General features: G+C 46.2%; 1 protein-coding gene across 11 annotated transcripts in view; it reads right to left on the minus strand.

Annotated features, from left to right (window-relative positions):
• Nucleotides 1–13,241, minus strand: part of KIAA1217 (KIAA1217 ortholog) — a 432,541-nt gene that overhangs the window by 258,187 nt on the left and 161,113 nt on the right. The gene's annotated exons all lie outside the window — the stretch shown is intronic.

Consider the following 13,241-nt stretch of genomic DNA (forward strand, 5'->3'; position numbering starts at 1 on the left):
GTCCTTCCAATGAAAACGGAAGGCCCTGGACTTGAATTAGCACCAGGAAAAAAATTAACTTCATAGCTACTTTGAGGTTAAATAAAACCCAGCTCCCATGAAAATTTTCCACCTACTGAAAGAATGCTTCCTTTCCCTCCTCCTGTGGCAACCCAAAATGCCCCTAAATTGCTGTCTACAGGGGGGAATGGGGACACCCAAGCATAGCAGAAGTGAGCAGGAAGGGGAAATCAGCAGCAAAAATACCCCACACCCTTCTATTAGCAGAATTTTTCCAACCCAGAATCTTTATATCAGAATGTGTTTTTTTTTAACCAGTAACATTATTTCGCTTAACTTTTGAAATTAAAATACTTATATGTCACCTCTTCACTTTAAGTGTCTATACAACCTGTTCCACATAATATATTTCTGGTAAGGCCTTGGAGGAGGAGTGTGTCTCATGGCTTAAGTGCCACTCAGCACTTAATACCCACTCAGGGTGGCTGTCCTGCCCGAGTGCCTCCTCCTCTAATCAGCTTGCTCGTCTGTCCAGAAGCCAGCCAATCGCCTTCCATCCCCCACCTCTGACCACCTCCTCCTCGGAGGCTGCAGATTCCTGCTGCGTGGGCTAGTCACAGTTCTGTGAGAGCTGTTCTCACAGAGTAGTTCTGTCAGAGCTCTCTTAGCTCCACCTACATCACAGGGTGTCTGTTTGGGGAGAGGGAGGGAAGGAGATTGTAAACTGCTTTGAGACCTCTTTGGTTAGTGAAAAGCACAGTACAGAATCCAACTTTTCTTCTTCTAATGTACTGGTAAAATCTGAGTATACAGGCCAAGCACCATCCTGCTCCTTCAGGGAGAGTCGTATGAGGAAAGGTTGCGGGAGCTTCGTCTGTTTAGCCTGGAGAAAAGCCGACTAAGAAGCTGACTATGATAACTATCTTCAAGTATTTGAAAGGATGTTGTATAAAGGATGAAGAAGGATGGGGCAGAGTTGTTTTCTGTTGCCCCAGAGGGTCGGACCAGAACCAATGGGTTGAAATTATTTCAAAAGAACTTTTGGCTAAATATCCAAAAGAAGTTCCTGACAGAGCAGTTCTTCAGTGGCTGTCATGCCCCCTTCTGCATTTTTGAAAAGCCCTCAACAAAATGTGCTGGTGGCCTAGAGCGGGGAAAATGCCGGGCAAATCTTGGCGGATGGATAATTCCTGTGTGGTGAATGTTCTATTGCCAATCTGGGTCCTTCTGCATTCACAGAGGTAGTTAATCCAAAATAGAGGAGCTCCGCTATGCATCTGCAGCCCGAGATCTGCATTTCGAGATTGCTGTGATAAATCCTCCGCTTGAAGCTTGCATAGTTGAAACCCAAATTTTGCGAGGGAAAGTTTTGCTTCTCGGGATTCTTTTGTGTATGCCTTTGGGAGAAATGTTGTTGCTGGAAGGAACCAGATCTAGAAAAAAAAATCTGCTTTCTTATATTTTGAATTTAGCAATCTTTCTTAGGGAATTTTCCATCACAGTGTTTTAATAATCTCTTGATTTTATGTCATGCAACATGATATTTTTCACAAGAGTCCTGAAGCCAAATAATTACTTGACAAACCAAGATTGCATTTTATTATGAAATGGCAAGTCTTGAGCCCTTATGATTATTTGGGGGAGGAGAAAGGAGCTTGACATGCCCACGGGCTAAGCAACAAAAAGGCAAATAAACAGCATCGAAAATTTATTGCTTCTTAAAACGTTTAGTTCAAGCTCTGCTCAGTGCAAAAGGAGGGAGAGAACCTCAGCCTCATAATTCTGAAGTTTAATAATATTGAAAACGCATTCCTTCTCACATAGCCAATAAAAGAGATAGAGTGGCCAATAAAACACGATAAGAGACAGAGAAGGAAAAGGCAAAGGAGGAAGTGGTAGAATGCAAAAGAAGGGAATTAGGCTCAGCGGGACTGGGAAAGGAAAATGCCATAAGGTCACCAGTGTAGGGCGAATGCAAAGGAAAGTTGATTGCTGAGCCTTGCAGCCTTAGAGCAGCTGGCATCTTGGAGACCAGCAACACTGTCAGGTTATAAGCTTTTGAGAAATTGACAAAGGGAGCATTGACTTTTGAAAGGCGACACCCTGAAAATCTGGTCAGTCTCTAAGGTGCAACTGGACCCAAATCTAGCTGTTCCACTGCAGAACATGGCTGTCCTCTGAAGGCACCTGCAAGAGCTGCTCTCGGGCAGAGCTGCAGCAGTTTAGAATAGTACACAACACAGCAGAGGCAGGTGGCTTTCCATTTCAGCCTCTACAGAGCTCAGAAGTAGAGATGGCGTGAACCGAGGCATGGACTAAATTTTCTCACGAAGCAGCCCCGGTTTTTACCTCCTGAACCGAGGTTCGGGGAAGGGGTCTCTTCTGAAGATTTCACGGATCTTTGTCTGGTTCAGTTCAGGGGTCTGGCCGGCAGCCATTTTAGGTTGACAATTAAGAGGTGTGTGCGCCCCCTGTCAGCCCAAAAGCGCTACTGCACACCATTTTGGCCATTGATTATGACCCTCCCCACTCCCAAGCACAGGGGTGAAAAATCTATCGCTGGAAAGGCTTGTAGCCATTTGGGGCTGACCGTGGGGCATCTGTGCCTCTGGCTGCAAGTCATTTCAGCATGCTGTTCCACTCCCCCTCACTTCTATGCTGGGAGAAGCTAAATGGTCTGGCCTGAAATGGACCGGTACGTTTCAGGAAGGTTGGTTTGGACCTACCTATCCTGCACTTCAGCCAGGTTTCAAGTGGAGGAAGAAGAAGAAAGAACATTCTCAATGGTGGTAGTATGCGCACATCACTGGATACTGCATTGCTCATATGCCACCACAACCATTCGAAACAGTGGATAAGACCATCCAGTTTGGTGTAGTGGTTAGGAGTGCGGACTTCTAATCTGGCATGCCAGGTTCGATTCTGCGCTCCCCCACATGCAGCCAGCTGGGTGACCTTGGGCTCGCCACGGCACTGATAAAACTGTTCTGACCGAGCAGTGATATCGGGGCTCTCTCAGCCTCACCCACCCCACAGGGTGTCTGTTGTGGGGAGAGGAAAGGGAAGGCAACTGTAAGCCGCTTTGAGCCTCCTTCAGGTAGAGAAAAGCGGCATATAAGAACCAACTCTTCTTCTTCTTCTTCTTCTTCTTCTTCTTCTTCTTCTTCTTCTTCTTCTTCTTCTTCTTCTTCTTCTTCTTCTTCTTCTTCTTCTTCTTCCAGTAACCAGCTATTATTATAGTGCAACATCCCATGATGCATGACATCCAATGATGTGTGATTGGAACCTGTGACTGCCCTTGCAAATCTTTGGACTGGGCTGCATAGGTACATGGACTTCTTCAGTTATACCAACATATAGATTTATTTCCCCTTCTATCCATGCCTGGATCCTAGATTACATGAACTAATTTGGTACAGCAATTATTGAAGACCAAGAAGATTAAAAAACTTAAAAATTAACTCCGTTTCCAATTCCCGAAAGCTGTACTATTAACGGGGGGGGGGGGGACAGGGGACTAACAGGTTTCTACCACATGCCCAGCAAACAAAAAATGAGAGGAGCTACCAACGTTGGAGCAGAAGAAACCCACTGGCATGATCAAAGTAGAAGCTGCTTCATGAACCAACAGCCAGAATCACGGATTAGTGAGAACGAATATGCTATTTAAGCTATTTTATTTAGTGCTCTCAAAACTCAACAGGACCTGGAATTCTAAAAGTAGGATTTTTTAAAAAGAGAGAGCGAGAAAGAAAGAAAGAAAAATACCAGCCAAGCTAAAGTAACATTACAAAATATCGCCTAGGGTGCAGATTTTTTCTATGCGCATCAAAAGAAAAGATTGCATTACTGAGCTAGACCAAAATGTCATTTCTAACAGAGTCTTTCCATCCTCATTTGTACCATATATCACCGCTGGGGAAGGGGCAGTTACATTACACAGCCCCACACAAAATCTATTTATTCCGTTCTACTTAAAAAAAAAAAAAAAGAGTCACGCTTTAAAAGTAATCAGTTCAGCTACTCATGCTAATCATAAAAAGATTACTAAAGGAAGCTATTCTTCTGCTTTGCATTTCCGTTACTCTACTAATAGGACAGCCGTAAAGTTTATGTGCCCCATAAGTTGCAAGAAAATGCATTTTGCTCTAGATCGCTAGCATAAAAGTAATTACCGTTATAAACATACAGCACAGAAGAGTCGCATTTGGCACACATCCAGATTTTGTGTGAAAAATTAACAGAGTGCCAGATGTGGGGAGGGAGGGGGGAATTTTCAGATTGGAACAGAGAGCAATCCAAAACCTATGTCCCTTCGTCTGCATATTCAACATTCAACATTATTGCTCTCACTTCATATTGCTTACAGTTTAAAGCAACTTTACAAACAGCCATTGATCTCAAATTATCTTTACTAGGGGGTTGGGGAGAGATGGGGGAAAGTTAATTTTAGAAAGTCACATTATCTTAGATGCCGAACACATATCTTTTTTTTTCCAGTATGGTTATGAAGAGTAATGAGTCATTGCGGCCTAGACTTCCAAGAATCTGAAATGAAAGTCTTCTATATTGATCTCATAAGAATGAACAGAGTTTTACAAGCATACAAATAAAGGAACTATAAACTTCCTTGGTACTCCGAGTGAAAAAAAAGATCCTGAGAGAATTAAGAGTGATACGGTTTGGAATGTCAAGTGCAGCGCAGGGATACATTAACTTACAGTTTATGTATAATATAAATATTCTAGATTGGTAACCCACCGAGCATGAGCATGAATAAATTCAGGTTTGTTCTCAAGAAAAATGAAGGAGAAAAAAAGAATGGCGACAGAGAAACGTGATCGGTTTCAGTCACAAAATGTCTCCTCGGTTTTCATAATCAGATTCTAACTTAGTAGTTGATCAAGTCGCTCAAAACTGGTACAAGTGGTAAAAAGCGAGGCCATTTCCCCCACAAACTCACTTCTAAAGTAGTTGTGAATTTCCTGCATTGAGCAGGGGGCTGGACTAGATGACCCTGGCGGTCCCTTCCAACTCTTATGATTCTGTGATTCTAAAGAAGGGAAGCTGGGAGGATCTCTTTTGACCACTGGAAGGTTTATGCTGGGGACCAAGGAACATGAATGGAGAAAAGTTCTGTAGGAGAGGGAGTGTGAAAGGAGACGATTTAAGTAAAAAAAGATGGCCAGATCCAACCCATAATAATTTTTGCCCCTGTGGGACTCTGTGAGAGAGCAGATTATGAAAGTCATACCCTATGGGAAGCTAAAACTGGCCCCAAGTATTTGGAGGACACTCAAGTGTAAGAATGATGTACATCAGGGGAAATCCCAATTTTGCATATACAAAAATGGGGTCTGCAAAGGCTATGACTGACCAGGAGATTTTGCTCAATGAAAAAGTTGACTCCGTGTGCAGCAGCGAAAAGGCAAATTGTATGTTAGGGATTACTGAAAGTAACAACACCTTCATAAACAGAGCTTCACTAGAAGGAAGTCAGTGAGTCAATCTGCTTAATTAAACAGCCAGTATTATTCTAAAATAAGAGCCTCTTGTGGCGCAGAGTGGTAAGGCAGCAGACATGCAGTCTGAAAGCTCTGCCCATGAGGCTGGAAGTTCAACCCCAGCAGCCGGCTCAAGGTTGACTCAGCCTTCCATCCTTCCGAGGTCGGTAAAATGAGTACCCAGCTTGCTGGGGGGTAAACGGTAATGACTGGAGAAGGCACTGGCAAACCACCCCGTATTGAGTCTGCCAGGAAAACGCTAGAGGGTGTCACCCCAAGGGTCAGACATGACTCGGTGCTTGCACAGGGGATACCTTTACCTTTACCTTTACATTATTCTAAAGGATCATCTCCATTCCCTTATTCCTCCGTAGCCTAGGGATTTCTCAGCCACCTTCTTTTCTGAGACCCCGTTTCTCCCAAACTGTGCTTTCCCTCTCCCCCCCTACAGCAGCCAGGGCTGGCCAGAAAGCTTCGGGCTAGCCCTCACACCCTGTCACTCACACAGATTACCTCCACCACCCCAATAAACTCCCCCCCAAGGATGCCAGGACCACCCTGGCCACTAATGGGAGATAGGGAGTGGGAAACTCCTAGAGGTCTAAGGATGGAGTCTGGGGAAGGACAGGACTTCAGTAGGGTCCAATGCCACAGAGCCCCCCCTCCAAAGCAGCCATTTTCTTCAGGAGAACTGATCTCTCTAGTCTGGTAATAAGCTGTAATTCCAAGGGATCCCCAGGTCCCACCTGGAGGCTGGCATTCCTAGCCCTCTCCTCAGGTCAGGCCCGTGTCACCTGATGAGTGTCCCCCTTTCTGCCCACCTGTCCATGCCTTCCAGCGAGGCCCCAAAATAAGTAGGCCCATCAGCAGGCAAGGCCGGGCCTCACTCACACACACTGCCTGTGTTTTTGAAGCAACCTCTTCCTACCGCATAAAAAGCACTAGGAACACAATAACACAATAGTGTCCAGAATACAGTTTATGCTAGGCAGTGCCTCACCCCTGAGTTGAATCTGAGCAGCTTGGATGCCTGCGTGAATGAGTCTCACAATAAGAGAAATGGAAACAATCTGAGGACAACTATCCAGCCTGCTGATTTTAGCCAATGATATTCTTGAGGGATTTTGAGAGGCCACCTGAAAACCTGCCACAGAGCTCTGTGAGCGCTGTGTTTGAACCGTGCAGTAGCGGCCATTTTAATATCATCCAGCAAAACCTTTCTCCAATTCACTGGTTGCAGAAGTTTTTTTTTATGGCTTTTAGTTTTAAGCCGGGCCGCCGATTTGCTCACGGCCTGGCGAGCTTCTTGCTGCAAAGGACAGGGAGCATGCAGCCCCTGCGCAAACACGCACACACGGAGCTGCCACACGCATGCATTTCGCCCCAGAGGGTGCAAACATGCATGCACATCAGCTTGCGCATGCGCATTTGCGCGGGACTGCCGCTCATGCACGGTGCCCCCGGGTCGCCGTCTCCCCCCACCCTTTGGCAACGGGCTGCAACCAAAAAAAGGTTGCGGACCGCTGTTTTAAGCCATAAAATACCACTGCATCTCCTAGTGTCCACTTTTCTGAGGGGGAAAAATGCATTAACACCGTGGATGTGTCCCAAGAGTGAAATGTCTAACATTTAAGCAGAAAGCATGTTTATTCTAGGGACATACAAACATCAGCCTGTCGACTGCTTTATAAAAATATTACTATTCTCCGTAATAGAAGGTTTGAAATTCTCAATAAAACCTCTGGGTAAACTACTCAGGATAAGAGTACATGAATAAAACAGTGCAGAACAGCCATAAAAACCAACATGAAAGTGTGCATTACGTTTGCGCAGTGTTGTGTGATAGTATCGCCAAATGCTCATTACGGGATTATTTGCATACAATTGCCCGATGAATATTAAAACTGTCAGAGAAACCGAACTGTGGCAATGGAAACCCAAACATTCCCTTTCAGAAACAGAACCACTTCTCAGAATTCGTGTGCCCCCATGTATGGAACACGTGGACTACAAACTACCTCCCATATAATGCAACCATTATGTCTTCCGAAAGATGCCATCTGTACGTTTCTTGCCTCATTGCACACTTACCAAACCTGGAATATACATGTGTTATCCATTCCAGAAAAAAACACTGTGCATGGCGCTATCGGGAAGATCTCAAGTGGCACATTTCTCCCATAGGCACAAAGAAAACAAACAAACAGGGCTACATTTTTCTTATTGGTGCAGGGCATGATCAAGCAAGGCATTGGAATTCCCAGAGCAACCCACCAGCAAAGGTGAGGTTCAAGGCCAAATAGGCAGAGGCCAAAAAGAAGGATTACCAGGGAGAACAAGAGTTTTCACTCCACAGTTGATCAGCAGGGGGACAGCAGGTTTATAGGCCTTACTTGACTGATCCCAGCAGTTTAGGATTCTTCTGCATGAGGTGTGTTCTTCAAGTCAGACATCTTAAGGTAGTCTATGTGGTGCAGGCAAGGTTAAGTCAGCAGCTTTCTCTTCAGGCCTCAGCATTGGGGGTTAAGCTGCCTGACCCGGGGCCAAACTGCATAATACATTTGGCCACGAGTTAGGCTGGGGTTCCCCTGACCTGACTCACAATATTCAGTGCACTTGCAACCCCCCATGTGGGGTATATAACACCATCAGGGCCATTTCAGCTTACCAAAATGACACAAGGGACGTCCACTCCTCCCCTGGTACCACTGTGTCAATCCCGGTAGGGTATGTAAGTAAATAAATCCCCTGACTCATTGTCATCCCCTTATGTCTCAGGAAACTCATCCGCTCTCTGGGTAGTTCAGGACTAACATAGTCCTAGCTAGTTTTCCCCAGGCCCACCAATTAGACCTGCATATGGGAGCAATTCAAGACTCAGTATGGGATGTGCACTGTGTGTGGTCTAATGTAAAATGGCCGCATGAGATACCTTGAGTTGGATCCAGCAGTGCTGAAATGGAAAAAAAGATACCTATTTACCATAGTTCCATTCACGGAAGAGATTACACCGGATCTTGTTTCTAATCCCATCCAAGTGGCCATATGATACACACACGCAAGACCGTGTGCATATCGTACCCCGGTAAGCCATTTTGAGAATGAAGAAGCTGCTAGGTCCACTTTCAGAAACTGCAGGGCTGGTTGCACAAGATGTTGCAGAACCAGCAAGACAAACTGGGATGTATGTTTTATATGGCACAAGTGACTGCTGAAGTCTTTTTCTTGCTATTTCCACTTAAGCAAGAGCTCAAGTGCAAACAGAAATTTTGCACTGGATGCATAAGAACAAGTGGAGCCCTGCTGGATCAGACCACTGGTTCCAGCATCAGACTTGGATCAAACCAGTAGCTCTGGCATCCTGCCCCACATGGTGGCCAACCAGTTACTCTGGAGCAGGGGTCATCAACCCCCAGTCCGCGGCCCGGTGGCAGGCCGCAAAGGCCACGGTACCGGGCCGCAGGCAGCCATGCCTGCCTCCCCCCCGCCGGCAGCAAGAAGGAAGGGAAGAGGCAGGCACAGCTGCCGGCACGGCGGTGACGCAAATGCACATGCGCGCTGTTGCCGCGCATGAGCGTTAGCGCCCCTAGTGGCGAAAAGGTGCACGTGCAGTTGTCGCGCATGTGCGTTAGCGCCACCTGGTGGTGAAAACACGCATGTGCGGCAACTGCGCGTGCGCGTTTTCGCAGCACCCGGGCCGTCGGCTCTTCCCTCACTCCGGAGGTGGTCCCTGACCTGAGAAAGGTTGGGGACCGCTACTCTGGAGGACCAACAACATGGCACAGAGGCCAAGGCCTTCCCCTGGCATTGACTCCAGGTCCTGGTATTCAGATGTTTACAGCCTCTGAGTTAGCCACCATGCAACCAAATGTGTGCGGATCCCCTAGGAAAGGGGTAATCAACCTGTGGTCCTCCAGATGTCCATGGACTACAATTCCCATGAGCCCCTGCCAGCAAATGCTGGCAGGGGCTCATGGGAATTGTAGTCCATGGACATCTGGAGGACCACAGGTTGACTACCCCTGCCCTAGGAAGTGCTTTTTGTACTTCTCGTTTTCATTGTTACTGTGCCCAACTTGGAGTGCCAGGAGCTCCTATGAAGATATACCAGAAGATTAGTTCACAGTACCAATAGCCTCCAGCTCAGTTTTCAGGCATGTAGACAGCAGGGGCTGAGCAAAATGCAATGTGAAGCTCTGCTTTTCCAGTGCTCAGAGAGATGAAATCAGAAATTCTCTGTGGAGTTTAACAAGCACTGGCTCTAGCCAAGGTTGCCTAGGAACAAGGCAGACTCTCACCACACTTGCTCCTTAAAGCAACACAGCGCCTTTTTGCCCCTGGGCCTTCAGCTGAACAAGAAACAGCTACATGGGAAGTTGAGAGGAATTTGGGGGATTTTTGGTGTTCTGACAGAGCCTGCTAAAGCAGGGAAGCATCAGGTTCCGAGAGGAAGACAAGAAGATGAAGAGCTGGGGATTTTTTTATACCCCGCTTTTCACTACCCAAAGGAGTCCCAAAGCAGCTTAGAAACACCTTTCCCTTCCTCTCCCCACAACAGACCCCCTGAGAGGTAGGTGGAGAGAGCTCTATCAGAACAGCCCTTGAGAACTGCCATTCCATAAAAGAAGACACGGCCTTCTGTTTGCAAAGCTATTACTGATAGGATGTTTTGGGGGACTATGAATTCATAGGGTCACCATGAAGAGCAGAAGAAGAGTTCGGTTTTTTTGAACCCTACATTTTGTTATCCAAAGAAATTTCAAAGTGGCTCATGACTGCCTTCTCTTCCTCTCCCCACAACAGACACCCTGGGAGGTAGGTGAGGCTGAGAGAACTCTGAAAGAACTGTGAATAGCCCAAGGTCACCCAACTGGCTGCATAGGGAGGAATGGGGAATCATCCCAGCCTCTCCAGATTAGCATCTGCCACTCTTAACCCCTACACCATGCCGGTAAGAAAGAGGTAAGAAAACTGCTTCAGGTCACTGCTGAAGGTGAATGAAATAAACCATTCTGGGTCCCTCTTGAGGAGAAAAGTAGAGTATATGTGAAGGAAATACATAAAAGTAGTAAGTACTTAGGACGTAATTCCTAGAGGCCTTGCCACTTTTAGTGTCTACTGTTACTTGGACCCAAGTGTGATTCTCTAATTTACCTGGGGGGGGGGAGCAAGAACTGGGAGCCCAAAACCAACTAGTGTCTTCAATAATTTGCAAGGGAAAAAAATTCAACATCCCTTAAAGTTCCAGTGCAGTTAGAATCATAGAATCATAGAGTTGGAAGGGTCCATACAGGCCATCTAGTCCAATCCCCTGCTCAACGCAGGATCAGCCCAAAGCATCCTAAAGCAGTTACCATCATAACAGCACTAGGAGATCTTTTATCTCATACTGAGAGTCAGCATGATATAGTGGTTAAAGTGTTGGACTAGGTCACAGGGCTGGTCAAACTGTGGCCCTCCAGATGTCCATGGACTACAATTCCCATGAGCCCTTGCCAGCAAGCTATCAGGCTGGCTCATGGGAATTGTCGTCCATGGCCATCTGGAGAGCCACCGTTTGGCCACTCCTGGACTAGACTTTAGAAAACCCAGGATGGAATCCCCAAATGGCCATGGAAGCTTTCTGAGTGACTTTGCACCAGTTACACACTCCGGGTCTAGCCTTCCTCACTGGGCTGTTGTGAGGATAAAACAAAGGAGAGGAGAACGATGTAAGCAGCTTTGGGAGGAAGGCAGGATATAAATAAAACAACTTGTTATAAAAATTTTTAAATCTATCATGAGAGGAACCTTCTGAGAAGAACCTCAAAGTTGAGGTTCTCTGGCCATTCGGTGCTCATCCCAAAACTATGCCCCCCTGGGTGGTACTCTGCTCAGAGCCCAGTGATGTGCCACTTGCCATATCTATATTTCCCTCTATCACTCCACCCTCTAAAGGCCAGACTCTGTCCTCATCACTTCTGCTGCCTAATCCTACACGTGCTTTATTTAGAAATTCTACACGCAATGTAGCTTACTTCCAGAGAGCTGTGCATTAACAAAGTTAATCATGTCCTAAAAATAAATTCTGGGGGGAATTGTGTACAGATAGAGAGAGAGAGGGAGAGACTTCTTCCTCATACATGGCTCTTTACACACATTAAGGCAAAGGCCTTTTCTAATTTTGCCTTATGCAAACGTATAACATAGCATTGAAATTCATAACAGGAATCCAGGCATGCTCTAAAAAGCAAACACAGAACTCCAAATGCTGAAAGCGCACACAGCATTTGACTTCAAGCCTCTGGGTTGTTGTTCTTGTATTTCCTACACACACACACACACACACACACACACTACTGAAGCCTTAATAGCAAATGAAAAGCACCCGTCTGCAGGTAGCCGCTGCTGTTTGCTGCAAAGTATTATGTAGTTCTAAAAACCACTTTAATGGACACATGCCCCAAGAGCTTCATAAAAGTCACAGCTCCTAAAAGGATCACTTAATAATCTGTAAAATGCTACAAACGTCAGCAGCAAGGCGACATTTAAGGAGGTGCAAGAGACGACAAGCGATGACGTTAGCTCTACATTGCCATGTGTAAACATAGGATGCTTTTTTTAGGACTGAAAGTGGCATGCCACAGAAAAGCATTCGGTCTCTTTTTTTTAATTCAGAGGGTGGCTTTGCGTTCTAACCCCACAATAAAGCCACAAGTAAATCAATTCTTTTTTTTTATGTACGTTTTCTTTCTCACCCCCATTTTCTCAAAGGAAAGGATGTTTTTTAGTTTCTAATGGATTCTGTCAGATCAAAGAAAAGTTTCCCCAAATATGCAAGTTGTTTTGCGCAGGAAAACCAAGCATTGAAAACCATCCTGATCTCTGTTGATGCTCCCACCTGCCTTCTATCATAGCTGGAGTGCTGCTAGCACAAACACATTGTCCATCTCATTTCACTGGGTAATATTAAGAGTCATGGCCTCAGTTTTTCTTGTGCAATCATGAAAGTCATGCAACAGGGAGGGGGGATGGCTTCCCAAAACATACTTGGTCGAGAACCAGGGGAAACGTACAACCTTTTCTGCTTTGTCCGTGAAGCGAATGCCTGCTGCTTCAAGTTACAAAAGTGTGTGATTTAACTGCGACGGGGCTTGCAAGGGACAAGGCGGTTTTACGGCCATCCTGAAAAGCACAACCCCGCCGCTCCCCTCGATGATGACGGGAAGATGAAATCTCTCTCAAAATCCAATTAGGAGACTAATGCTCTTAAATCATAATACCTTGCAAATCCTTTTTCGGGTTTCATAAACAGAGCCGAAGGCTCCGCTTCCCACTCCGGCAGCTATAACTTGCTGCCGAATTTCGGCGGCACAGCACTCCGCACCACAGATTCTTCTTTGCTCAGGAGATCAGTGGAGGTGTTAAGGGGGCGTTCATCATTCTGCTGCATTCCTCCCCATGTTTGCTCACTCAGTTCAAGTGTGCATCTCTGACAATGCCTCCGGCTACAGCATTTCTTAAAAATGCCTTTCGGGGGCTTATTTCTGCTCAGCATCTGAGGGGCAGGGGGAGGCTACCCTTTCCCCCTGTCCTGCTGCATGAGACGTTACAGCTGAAAACTGCCTGTCCATGCCGCCTGCCTCCTTCCTGCATCCCTGCCCACTTCCAGGTCTCACTCTCGGCATTAATCTCAACCACAGCCTGGGAACTGGAACATAACGGCACGCTTATGCACAACCCATCAGAAGCTGTACA

Source organism: Paroedura picta, chromosome 11, assembly GCF_049243985.1.
Source record: "Paroedura picta isolate Pp20150507F chromosome 11, Ppicta_v3.0, whole genome shotgun sequence".
In the NCBI taxonomy this organism is placed as follows: Eukaryota; Metazoa; Chordata; class Lepidosauria; order Squamata; family Gekkonidae; genus Paroedura; species Paroedura picta.